General features: G+C 43.6%; 1 protein-coding gene across 3 annotated transcripts in view; it reads right to left on the bottom strand.

Moving 5' to 3' along the window:
• znf462 (zinc finger protein 462) overlaps window positions 1-13,214 on the bottom strand; it is a 52,853-nt gene extending 39,639 nt beyond the window's left edge. Inside the window, exon 1 of one of the 3 annotated variants that reach the window (XM_030435188.1) lies at window positions 12,868-13,214. The gene's annotated coding sequence lies outside the window, so the exon portion shown is untranslated. Of the gene's footprint in view, window positions 1-7,613; window positions 8,611-11,726; window positions 11,894-12,867 lie in introns of those variants that run through there. The other 2 variants (XM_030435191.1, XM_030435190.1) reach the window with 2 other exon arrangements.
• Window positions 13,215-13,588: the final 374 nt, after the last annotated feature.

Here is a 13,588-nt window from a genome sequence, read left to right as displayed (position 1 = left end):
CCTACAATCTCTTAGCCAGGCATGCACAACATTCATGAGACATAATTACACCCACATATACACCATCACCACCTCAAACAGACACAAAAATCTGAATATCAGCGGTCACTATTTTTGGTTTCCTCATGGATTTTGCCCCACCTGAGGGTCTCAAATACACATTTAAAAGGTTTTGGTTCTGAATATGCCACAAAGAATTACTCCCTGAAAAGGATCTCAAACGAATTTCTTTACACACATTTTGGAAGTTATTTCGGTTCAGATTAGGAATGGTGCCCTCAAATGTGAGCCAGCCAAAATAGCAGCGTCTGGTTTGTAGCGATTCTTTGGCCTGCGTGCAGCTTACACTCGTGTTGGCTCACAGTTTGGCTTTTATCTGTCGGCACTGTGGCAGATAACAACACTGGTTCAAATGAGAAAAGCTGGTCCGACCTGACTGACCTTCATATTCCATTAATCCCTTCACAGAAGTATAATATATTGACAAATACAACCCCTACACTGCATGGGAGTCTCACATTGTGTCAGTAGGCATGATAAGTGGAGATGGTGAACTTAAATTTCACAGATTTTCATTTCAAATCAGATCAATTTAAACTGATTTTGTTATTGTAAATGTTAAGTTCCCTTGCACCTAGAAGTGTCGGGTTTCCTGCAACGAGAAGACACTAAAGTTTACAGTAAACGAAGTCTTCACGCAAAGCGGAGAGCTCAGACAATGAAGAGAGAAAAAAATGCAAATGAGTTACTGAGTAAAGCTGCAACGGTTTCATTATTAGTCTGCTTATTATTTCTAAAAAACTTAAGAAGTCCAAAAGCACAAAGATTAAAGTTCCCAACGATATGAAACAGAGAGAAGCAACAAGTCCTCACATTTAAGGAACTGGGACCAGAAAATGTTCAGTATTTGGAGACATCCTCATTTAGTTTGCCAACCACTTTGATCCTGACTACAATATCTCAACAACTATGGGATGGATTGTCATGAAATGTGATGCTCAGAGGATGAATCTTATTTGCTTGGGTGCTTTGGTTAATGACCACATACATACCTTGAAATCTAATCTAATAACATCCCATCAGCCTCAGCTGTGGGTTACTTAAGTGCTACTTAGCAAATGTTAGCAATGTAACACACTAAATATGATAAATATTATGCCTGCTCAAATCAGCACGTTAGAATTGTCATTGTGAGTGTGTTAGCATGCTGATGTTAGCCTTTAGCATGGTTTTTGGATTCGAGTGGTCCTCAAAGGATGAATAATAATTACATTTTTTTCTGACTTTTTATCCAGCTCCATCCTTAGGTAGAAATTCACTTTGGTTTATGACCCAATACCTTAGAAAACTACTACTACTGTGACATTCCCTTTAGCCTCAGCTGTACTTTGTGTTTAGTGCTATTTAGATAATGCTAACATGCTAAACTAGGATGTGCTACAGAACTAAATTCATTATATCCCTCTATAAATAAACATGTTAGCTTTGCCACTGTGAGCATGCTGATGTTAGCCTTTAGCTCATGGTGATGGCATGGTTTTTGGTGGTTTACTAATGCTAATCTACCTCCATCCTAATGTAATGGTGTGCTCACCTGTAGGCCTACTTGTGTTTAGTGCTACATAGCAAATGCTAGCAGGCTAACACGCTAAACCTCTAGCGCCTTCATAATTGTACACCCATAAACACATAATGACAATCAATTTAATCTCATATATAATCTAACAGACTTTGACATTGGAATTCGCTTACAATCTTATACCTGAATCCAACAGGTATCTTATTGATCTTGATGAGCCTATCTGTTACATTACAACAGCGTTTCAGCTCTCGGGTGATAAGAACAACAGTGAGCTGGACAGTGACCTCACTCCTGTCTGACTGTTCAGAGCCGAGAGCTTCCTTAAACGATGTGATCACATGGTGCTGCTCATTTGAGGAAGTCTGAATGCACAGAGATGAGACATCGATCCCACCTGGCCGATCAATAGACCAGGCTTTTTCAAGGGAGATGTGAGGAATCAATAATGTTCGGTATGAACGTTTTGTCATAACATTCATCAGACATCTGCAGGAATGGGATGAAAGGGGTGAGAATGGCATGAAACTGCAGCAGAAACGTGCAGAATAGAGCTGGAAAATACACCACAGAGCCCTGTAAACTGACAGCTTACTGTTTGATTTTAATTATATCAACCTTACATCCAGGCCTTAGGCTATTTCCAACTATGATCATGTTTGTAGATTCAGTTTTTTTTACGCTTCAAGGTCAATGTATTGAATAAATATGGTGGACTGGGCAGCGATCTTTAATCCTCTCTTTCAGCTAAATCACCAGCTACACATTTGGAGGCCACTTCATGTTAAAAGTGAAACAACCAACATCCAAAACCATCAACACCATCATAAGATATTATCAACCACCTGACTAAAAAAACGCAGGAGTTAATCTGGCGACAAATCTGTTTCAGGAAGCATATGGTGTTCAAGAAAAGTAGGTCAACCATTAACCAGCTAGTACGGCCTTGACCAGAAACCTTCTTCCAGCACTCCTTCATCTGGAGTCACAAGTCCACCTGAGATATCTGATGAAGAACAAAAAATACTATGCAAAATTACAACAGATACACATAATAATTATCAGGACACAAAAGAGTTTCACTGCTGCAGCCTGATACTTGGTATGGTTTAGCTTATGGTGGCTAAGGTTAGCAAACACTAGCTTTAATGAGTCAGTTGTGCCTCTTCAGTACTTCTGGGCCCCTGTTAAACTACATTTTAACATTTACCTTCATCACATAATATTCATGTGTTGGCAAAAGCTCAATAGAATTGCTTTATTTTGAGTTAAAGGAAGGTCCATGATGTAGGACTGCTCTGTTTCTCTTTAGGCAACTGGTTTACATTTGGGGACAGGAAGTGGTTTCCCTGAAAGGTATTCACTTGCTCAAAGTAGTGTTTTTTAAACGTTGTAATATTTGTTGTTATTTGATAGATTTTGTTCTGTGGAACCTCTGTGTTCTGCTGGAAACTGGTCGTTTGTTCATGTTAGCGAACTTCTAAACTAATGTTAGCCACTGTTGCTATCTGTTAGCTCTAGTGGAGACGAGGCACTGAGAACGTGCGTTTAAAGTGAAGAACAAAGGGATTACTTGATGTAAACTGCTGCATATTTTTACATAGAGCCCCTTTAATGTAGGACTGCTCTGATTTTTCTCACTTTTGGAGACAGGAAGTGGTTTCCCATTCAATGTATAAACCCTTTTTTGGAATATTTAGTTTTCATTCTACATCATTTTTATTTATCTATAGTCTATTTTCTTTATTTTGTATTTTTATTTTGAAATGTATTTTCCTCTTCATGATGCAGTAAAAAGCACCTTTTGATTTTCAGACACACAACCAAGAGAGAGTCCTTTCTAACCTTTAACCTCTAACACATACAGTCTCACAGTGTCTTACTGTCTTAGACAAATCCCCTCGTCTGGCCAGCACAACAGCTGTGTAGTATTATGGTCCCTGCATTACTGTAAGCATTGTCCTTAAGGACATGGACCTGTAACTCCACGTGCCACCGCTCTATATTTAGGAATCAACATCAAACATTCTACCTTGGTTTCATTAGATCACAAGTTCCCACTTCCTGTCATGGGAATGACCACATGCTTGCAACATGAACATGTGCTTTTTAGTGAGAAGTACTCCTCATCGCGTTGCCCCTTCAGCTCAGAAGTGTTCAGAACACATAAAACTCTTGCTAAGTGCATGTTGTGGATAGACTCAGCTATTCAGTTATTTTTAGCTTGCCGTTGGCCTCTTGGTAGTTTTTCCTTTAGAGCTTCCTCTTAACGTGACCATCCATCACAGACAGATGACCCGATCTAGATTAAGGTCCCGATTGAGCCATAATTGTTCACGGTCTTCAAGTTTGTCTTCATTTTATTCTGCAAGAAAATGTAAAGCGTCTTAAAACTGATTTTAGATCAGTTGTTGGCTCCTTCCTGCCCAGGATCATCTCTGCAGGCTTTGACTTTTATTTGATCTAATTAGAATCACTTCATTTAATTGAAGAAACATTAGCTGACTTTTGATTTTCACTGCAGCGAATTGAGTCGAAATAAAATCACAACCCTGAGTCCATGTGGTGTGCACATACTGGTGCTACCAAAGTGTTTTAAATGCAATCTTCACACTGACAGTAGCCTTTTGTGCCTTTCCATCACTGGTTATTTTACCTGAATGAATGAGTCACGAAAAGTCTGGATTTTGGGTGGACGCTCAGAAAAAACCTGCTCAGTAATCCCACATTGTCTCAGAGGATTGGTAAATACAGGTGCAGAGCGTTCCAGACGCCGCAATCCAGCAAGCTTTGCTGATCTGTCTGCTGCCTGACCTTCACTGGTGTCACATTCAGAGGGCGTTAAAAGGAAACACTTCACGACTGCAGACCCAGGCCGCCCCTTAAGGATTCTGGGTAAAGGAGAAGATCATGTAGGCTTACCACCGTCCTGTCTAACTGACTGAATGTAGATTTAATGGAACAAAACGAAGCCGAACTGGATCCTGTCTTTACTGTTATCACAATATCCCTTTCTTTTTAAACTGGTTTTCTTATCAACATCATGCTTGGGATGCAATCCGATTCAAGTTAATGCATAACATGATATGAACATGTGCCGCCAGGGGTAATAAAAAAGGCCAGCAAGCCGAGTGCAGAGGACTGAAGGAGTTTGATCTTTGGACCTCAAAGTATTCTGCTGACTGAGGCCTTCAAGCAAGTCCTCACATCAAAAAGAGAGACAGAGAAGCTGAAAGGGAGAGCGAGGAATGCCATTAACATGGCGCCCGGTTGCAATACCATGCTAATCCCGGGGAAGAGAAGATAATTTTTCTATTTTATGTGTGTGCCGTCCATACTGCAAGGTCAGACAGTGCTTGTGTCAGCCTGTCTCTCTCTGACAGATGGCTACCTGACTTCACCCACCCAGTCAGACGGCCTTTAATACTTAATATCACTGCGCCCGCTCTCCTATTTATATTCTTTCTCTGCGAACCATGACATTTCTTCTCTCAATCAAAAAGACCTCCAACTTGCTAATTACATGTTTCTCTCTCAAGCTGCGCCAAAAGAGAAAGGAAAGCTGACCATCGCGGTACAAGTAACCTTGCTCCAAGGGGAGCCTTTGTGTTTAGCGAAGGGCTCAGATTGCTCCTTCTGAAAAGAGCGGACGGCTGCATCGCAGAGCAGTCGCTAGCAACATTTGACCTCTTTTGCACAGAAGATAATGACCAAGCAGATTAAGAGGAGACAAGCACTAATGGCGGACATCCATGTGGCTGCTGCCTTCAGGTTGTCATGGTGAAATCTCACCCTCAAAAATACAAGACAAATTAAAATACTACTCCATTCAAACCTGTTAAAGCTTACAGTCGTTTCAATCTTAGAGATAGTTACGTGACCTTCACGCCTCAAAATTTGCACAAAGCAACAAAACAGGCTGGTAAATCCCTCGGCTAAAGCCTGCTGGGTGTGAAGGTTAGATAATGAATGCCCTTCCACACTCGCACTCTTCCTGTGAACAAAAACCCAGAGATGAATCTTTTCATCTACGCTGATTTTTTCGCGTTCCTCTCGCCCCCGTGCGTCCGAGCACCGAACGAAAAATGCAGTTAATAACAGAAGTCAGAACCCAGGAAATGGAGTGGCGGAGTGAGGATGAGACGTGGGAAGACACGCATGACTCTGAATTCTCTGGAAGTCTACAGCTCAAGCTCCCCTCAGTATAGTCACCTCACTTGGCTGCTCGCTCGTCTCTCTCTCTCTCTCTCGGGGCTGACAGAATTATCTTCTGCATCAGAGCTGAGGCCGGGCCAACGCTCCACACAGAGGACTCCATTTCACACAGCCGGCCCCACTGTGGCCAAGGAGACACAGGCAATCATGCTGGAGTGTCAGTGGCAGTGGCCATCCACCATTTTGTATTCCTCAAGGTCTTTGACTGTCCTGCTCAGCTGCGTGGAGCTGCCTCTGCTCGCTTCTGCTATCTTGTTACACAGATGGAAGTGTTTAACTTTAAGAGCAGAGACCTGAGCGAGCAGCCTCGCCTCCTCCTGTCTGTTCCTCTGCAGACTGTCATGGCAGTCAAGCAAAAAAGCAGAAGTGAGATGTGTGGTTTCGTTCGATGCGAAGATGGCCACCTAGAGAGCGCCTCTGCTGCTCCTCAGAAATCCGAGGGCTGCTTCTAAATATGGAGCCTTTCATGTGGACCTTTAAGAAGATGCGTGTCTGTTGTCTGTAGATAACGTGATCAAACACAGGTGACCCAAAAAACACGTTTCAGAGCTTCTATGAGAGACGTTAGAATCATTTCTGTCTCTAGACTGAAAAGCACAAAAGATAAAACTTGGGGCAACCCTCTGCAACGTGATTAACTATTCCATCCAAAAATGATTAAGTGCACGATTTAATTAATCGCCTCAGGCGTGATTATTTTTACAATTTTATATGGGAAGGAATAGGTAGATATATTTGGTTTTCTCAAGAGGTCTCTTCCCTGGAGCTCACAGGGAAAAAATTCTCGGAATAAAGGATTCTATAAAACACTGTACACAAGTAGGCTACAGCAGGAAAAACACATATTTATAGCGCTTCACATACAAACACACAAGTCTTCACCAAAGTCTCCCTTCAGATGTCGTATAACTGGGTTCATAGGCTACATAAACACCACCGAAGACTCTTAGCAACTGAAGGATGTCCAAGGACAGAACTTGGAGAGAAACCAGGAAGTGTTTTTCCACAAAGACAATTACTCCAGGAAACCTTACATTCCACGCAGCCCTTCTCGACCATCTCTCCTAGGAAACCATTTCCTGGTTTAAATCAATCTGACGTCGTCTTAAATAAATCCTGTATCATCTCAGACGACGTTTATGGACTACTCCACTCACTAAGGTCAGATTATTGAGGTGCCAAACTCTGAAGTGCGTGATTTCCTTCTCACTATGAGCGAAAAAACAATCTTCCACTGACACCTCTTATCTGATCTCAATCAACAGCCTAAGTCCTTGGTTTCATCGCTGTTTTTTTATTCTTTTTATCTATTCAAATGCCTTCAGGAGTATCTATTTCAACCAATTCAACCAAAAAAGAACAAAAAAAAAAAAAAACACCAAAAAAAACCCCATGATGACAAGAAAAGGCTGTGAGATGCACTGAGGGGATTCTTGTAAGTGCAGCTCGGTGGACAACTGCCAGAAAACACTGCAATGCTGACTTCCTTGTAAGCCTGACATGGCAGTTACTACAGTTACAGGGGGTGGGTGAGGTTACAAGCTCGTCAGGATGGAGCATTACAGAGTGACCAAAAGAAGACGGTGGAGGAAAGAAGAAGAAGAAGAAGAAGAAGAAGAAGAAGGAAAAAAAAAAAAGTCACACTCAGGCTCACACGCAGAATTGTTTGGAGGCACGCCGATTTATTTCTGGACAGCTTTTTTAACGCCGATTCTGTCTAAGAGGAGGCGAGGGCTCCTCTCCTGGTTCAACCAAACTGACCTCTCGAGGCAACAAGTTTGAGACGGGAAAGATGAGAGACCCATCAATATTAACTTACCACTGAGACCTCCTTTCCAAGCTCTTAAATATTTAATCGTCTTTGGACAGCTCTGTTGCTTCGTAGGCCGAGCCAGTGTGGATCCCTTCTACAAGACCACTCCTGTTCCTGCTCAATGAAGGCCTTGTCTGGTGGCACCACACTGCCCAAGGAACGGGCGTCTCCAAAGAATTCAGGATTTTTTTTTTTTTTTTTTTTTTTTTTCCACCACTGCAGGCAGCTCCAGGCTGACAAGAGTCGGTTCACTGTGTCTTATTAGAGAAGGGCATAAATCCTGAATTCAGGCTGGAAACCTGAGCGCACCGCGATGGCTTCATTTATCTCACGGGGGCAAAACTGCATGGGCAAAAAAGTCCTCTCTCTCAGACTAACCCTCCACATGCTTCACATGTGTGCCGAAAAAGACACAAACGTGAGCTACACCGAGCCATGAGCGGTTTCCTCCAGGAGGGGGGGAAAAGGTGACATCTGAACTGTTGATGTTCGGATGGAAAGCAAAGAGAGGAGGAACCAGTTTTGCAGCGACGTGGCAACAGACAACAGAAACTGGAATGACACCTCCGGAGAGCCACTTCCTTGTTGCGTTTAAAGCCCTGACATGATGTAGTCAGTTGGCTTTCTCTTTCAACGTCTAAATCATACAACATAGAACAGGTTTCTTATGGAGTGAAGAAGGTCGGTAAAAATACAGGAGAGAGCGTCGAGTTTAGCTGCTCTGCTGTGATCCTGTTTTTTCTTTTTTGCGGCTCTGGGGTCCTGTGTGTCTCAGCACAGTTTACAAGTGTAACAGCAGGGCCGAGCTGCATCTCATGAGCCATGCATCATGTCAAGAAAGCACTCACTGGAGCATTTCAATTTGCTTTTGTGCGTCTCTCCAGCCTTCTCCACTGCCCCAGGTAGAGAAGAATGGAGGAGTGCATCACCCAATGTGAGTGAGTGAATGAGAGGGAGGAAGGGAGGGAGGAAGGGAGGGAAGGCTGCTATGTATGTATGTGTGTGTGTGTGTGTGTGTGTGTGTGTGTGTGTGTGTGTGTGTGTGTGTGTGTGTGTGTGTGTGTGTGTGCGCGCGCGAGAGACACGCAGAAAGAGTATCAGAGTGAGTGATGAGCTTCAAACCACTTCCTTCCAGCGTTCGAACCATCACAGAAGTCTCTCTTGTTTAATCCTCTGTCCTCTCTGTGGAAGCTTTTTTCAGTGTAATCCTGAAATACCTTACAAAAAAAAAAAAAAATCCAGTTATGTAATTTTATTTCTAAAAGTATCCTCCGTGGTTGAGTTCTGCCCCGTCACCTTAACGCTGAACCGAGGCAGCAACAGCGTGTTTAATATTTCACGCCAGGGTAAAAAAATTCAACTGGCTCTGAAGTGGATGGTCACTGTTAGTCAGTCAGTCACACATTTGGGCCACGTCGCAAAAAAAATTTAAAAAAATACAGCGTTATTATCAATTCAATTAAAGGTTGATACTCACATTATTAATGATGATCTCATAAATATATGTTTTTATCCGTAACTAATTAACAAGCTGTTCTCAGAGGGAAATAGGGTCCCCAGAACGTTCTTTGAAGCTAGAGAGGTGGCAGGGTCCGCCACATATAAACAAAGTAAAACAGTACTTCGTTGTCCTTGTTCATTCAGTAAATTCAGACGTGAAACAAAGAGTTTGTTTATACAAATCAGTCAATAATGATCTTTCTCCTTTCATTAAAACTACATAGGACACCTTTAAAGCACCAACCCCCATGTTGTGTGTTTACTAAACAAGAGAGTGTCTTCACATGTATGAAGCTGTTTGAGGAAGGGCCGGACAAACCTGCTGAGGGAGTTTCGGGGCTAAAAAGGAGGTGTGGGCCCCCTCTGAGGCCCGATCCACACTCATACTCTCCTGATACTCTCCTGACAACCAGTATTGTGAATACATCCCAACTGCAGGCCAGTTAGTTTGAGATAAATTAATTAAACGCACATTTATTTAGACATGTGAGCAATTGAATTTGGTGCCATGTGATGATTATTCTCAGCCAGATTAATTTGACTATTCTGTTCTTGATTAATGTTTACTTTTTATCTAGAAAACGCAAGAATAAAGGCGACACTAACATCTTGTTTTTGTCTAAAACTGGGGAAATTCAGTTAACTAACATACACTCAGACAAATGAGAGCGTATGTTTGGAATTATATCAGTTTGAATTGAAATAAGAACCAAGGAAAGCAGCAAAATCCTCACATTTGAGAAACTGGAACCAGAAAAAAGCTCGTCCCAAACATTGCCACATACATTTTCTGTCAATCAAACAACGTCACATCTCAGACACCTGCTCTCTATAAGACGCAGCCTCCAGATAAATCAACCCAGCACCACCTCAGGGCCCTGAGCTTTTCAGTTTTTAATGTACTTTTCTGGTGTATAAACTCCTAATTAATCAAATTACAACAAAGTAATTGCCATGCCGAGAACATCGGGGGCCTCCGAGAGTCTGGGGCCCCCGAGGCGGTCGCACACCTTGCCCTGTTAGTGATCCAGCCTTGCTTCACTATATAACACAACCTACAAGCGGTGCCATCTCTAAAGCAGACAGCCCTGACCTTCATGACCTCGGCTGGTCGAGTTGCAGTGAAAAACCTGAGCACACAGATTAGCTTCCAGCCTAGCATGAATGAGCCTCACAATGGAGGACACAGTCAAGAATGTGTGGAGGACTTGTGAAAGTTACAACAGGAACTCTGAGACGGCAGGCGGTGTCACCGAGACAGCCACCTCCACAGAGCATCCACCGTCCATCCACGACTAGACTGCGTCCACCACACAACCCCCACCCACGAGGAACAAAATGTGTCGACCGCAGCAGATTCTTCCTGCCCGTCCTCTCCTCTCCTCTCCTCTCCTCTATCGCCTTCCTTTTTCCTTGAGAACCTGTTTGCCCTGCTGCCACGCCAGGGAGAAGGAGCATCGCCACCATTTTGATTGCTCTTCTCAGCCCCGGCATTGTCGCAGCACAGTGTGTCAAGCTCGCAGTCTCCTTGTCAGCAAGATTTCACACAGTGGCCAGGGGAACTGCAGAGCGTAGCACAGCCACAGCAACACACACACACACACACACACAAACACACACAGCTTGCAAACACACCTCCGTCTTCACTCGGCTGACAGGCTGGTCAACAGACACCTTTAGGATGTAACGTGTGAAGAGTCACCTCAGGCCGATGTGCGTTACACTACAATACAGACCAACAACAACGATAACCCGTCGAATAACTTTTGAATCCTGCACAAACAACACAGAGACAAGGGGTCCACTAGTGCCGACACAAACCACAACACCTTCACTGTGAATTTTTTAAACCAGGCGCTGGCGAGAAAACGTCCGAAAAACCCATCGAAAACAGAAGCAGAGAACCATCTTGAGAACTTCCTTAAAGAGTCTGCAACAGCCATTACTTCACACACACACACACACACACACTCAGAGGAGCGAGCGAGCAAGAGAGAGAGAGTGTGTGTATGTGACCACTTAGTTGAACATTAACCACCTGCACGGCCCCAAATACAACAAAAAAAAAGCAAAGCACTGCGTTATTCAGCTTTAAGATTCCCTCAGACATCACAAACCACCAAAAACCTTCAAAATCCCTTTCAAAATAAAACAACATATATAAAAATATATATATGAATGAAGAAGAAGAAGCAGCAGCAAGTTCATGGAGTCAAAAAAAAAAAAAAAGCCCGAGGTAACCTTGAGAGGACCCAACCTCACTTTGCAGACTTTTTTTTTTCTTTTCTTCTGCTTCCTCTGGGCTGACCATAAACTTACGAGCTGCAAAGGCAAGAAAAAAAAGAGAGACGAGAAGAAGAGGAAGCAGAAGAAGCAGAAGAAGAAGAAGGAGAAGAAGAAGTAGTAGAAGAAGAAGGAGGGAGGAGGAGGAGGTGGTGTTGGTGGCTGTGGCTGATTATTTTCTTGAACACAACCTTTGTTCTGGCGTGAGAGAGAGAGAGACAGAGAGACAGAGAGAGAGAGAGGAGATCCTGCCTGTCTGACTCCAGGGGCTCTTCCTTGGAGACCCATCTGCCTTCCTCCATTTTATGGTGAAGCCCTAACCAGCAGTTGACATACCTGACTCTGGAGTAGCAGTGACAGCAGAAATACAGAAAGGCAATCCAAAAGATTTAAAAAATAAATAAATAAACAAACAAATCAACATGAAAGCGACAAAAACACGAGTAAAAACAGCTCCACGCATTCATTTCAACCACCACCAAGAGACATCCAGCTCCAGACCCTGAGGAGACTCACACACAAAATCGCCACCAGATTTTTTTTTTTGCTTTCATTAAGAAATGAGGAGGGGGGCTGCACGTACAGCCTCCTCACACTGGACATGGCTCTCATAGTGTGTGTGTGTGTGTGTGTGTGTGTGTGTGTGACTGGACCCAGCGGCTATGCCAGCTCCTCTGTGTCGCTAATGGAGGCTTGGCTTGAGGGGAGAGAGGAGAGCAATCCGTGCAATGGCTTCTCCATGAAGCTAACGCGCAACAACACGCACGGCCGGAGAAGCGAATGGTGGAGAAGGAGAAGGAGAAGGAGAAGAGGAGGTGGTGGAGGTGGAGGGGGGGGGACGCACGGCACGGCACGGCACAGCACAGCAGAGCCGGCCGGGTCTGCCTTTTTTTCTTAATTCCCCTGACCAAAGACATGTCAGAATAACAAAACACTCCGGTGCCGCTCACTAAACACACGCAGCTCCGAGCCCTCGACACCGCCGCGTCCATTTCCTTGTGTCACTTTGACAACAAACCCCACCGAACACGGCGACATGAGCGAGGACGCGGAGGTGAGGCAGGCAGGCAGGCAGGAAGGCAGGCAGGCAGGCTGGGTGAGGATATTAACTGGGAAGCGAGGAGAAGAAGACCCACTTGACTTTGTGGCTTTTTATTTTGCAATTGGAGCGCCCACCCGACTCTAACACATACGCGAATAACCTCGCAGCTTCTTCTTCTTCTTCCTCTTCTTCTTCTCCCCAAGTCGGCTTGGAGACCTGGACTAAAAAAGACCAGGAGAGACGAGAGGAAGAGGGGGGTCAGCTCTTTCCAGGTCATTCACGAGGCGCTCTCCAAATTATATCCCATGATCTACCATCGCGACGTTCTCGCAGACCTTGAAAGCCCCAGCCGAAAGAGAAAAAAAACCACTGGGGGGAAATATAGTAGTGCAGAAAGAAGGTGGGGAGGCAAACACAAAACAAAAAAAAACTCACTGGTACAATCTTCTCCTCGAGCGATCCTCCGAAAAGTTGTCCTCGTATTTCATGCGTGCGCCCGGTCGGTCTAATGGATGATCGCCATCTTTCCTGCTTCTCCTTTGCTGCAGCTGCAGATGACCTGAGATCCGTCTGTCTCTGAATAATGAGCAACCACACAGACAAGGAAGACAATCTGCAAAGCAGGCTACACAAAGAAGTTTGGGAGACTAGCAAGCACCAGAGGGTGCACAAGAGTTTACGACGAGACGAGGGAGCATCAGCAGGATGGACAACGTCTACGTCTGAGAAGCTCATCCTTCATCTGGACTGAAGGCAGAGATAGCCCCCGCAAAGCTTATCTGCGGCTCAGACCACCACCGAGACACACGCGGGGCTCTGTGAATTATATATATATATATATATATATATATATATATATATATATTTGAGATCTATATATATATATATATCTATATATATATTTATATAAATATATATATAAGCTTTTACCATAGTGTGTCTGCCACGTCATGGGGTTATCTGCAGTTCACTTTGGTGGTGGTGATGATGTAGCTTCACACTTTCAAACACACAACATACATAGATAGATAGATAGATAGATAGTTGCAATCAAAGCATCATAATATATGAATAAACACATTAAAATGCAATAATAATAATAAAGATATATTAAAAAAAATACATAAACCATCCTGTGATCCCACACAATAAAAAC

This window comes from Sparus aurata, chromosome 12 (genome assembly GCF_900880675.1).
Source record: "Sparus aurata chromosome 12, fSpaAur1.1, whole genome shotgun sequence".
Classification (NCBI taxonomy): domain Eukaryota; kingdom Metazoa; phylum Chordata; class Actinopteri; order Spariformes; family Sparidae; genus Sparus; species Sparus aurata.
The sequence above is the reverse complement of the archived record's forward strand: the minus strand, read 5'-3'. Positions and strand labels throughout refer to the sequence as shown.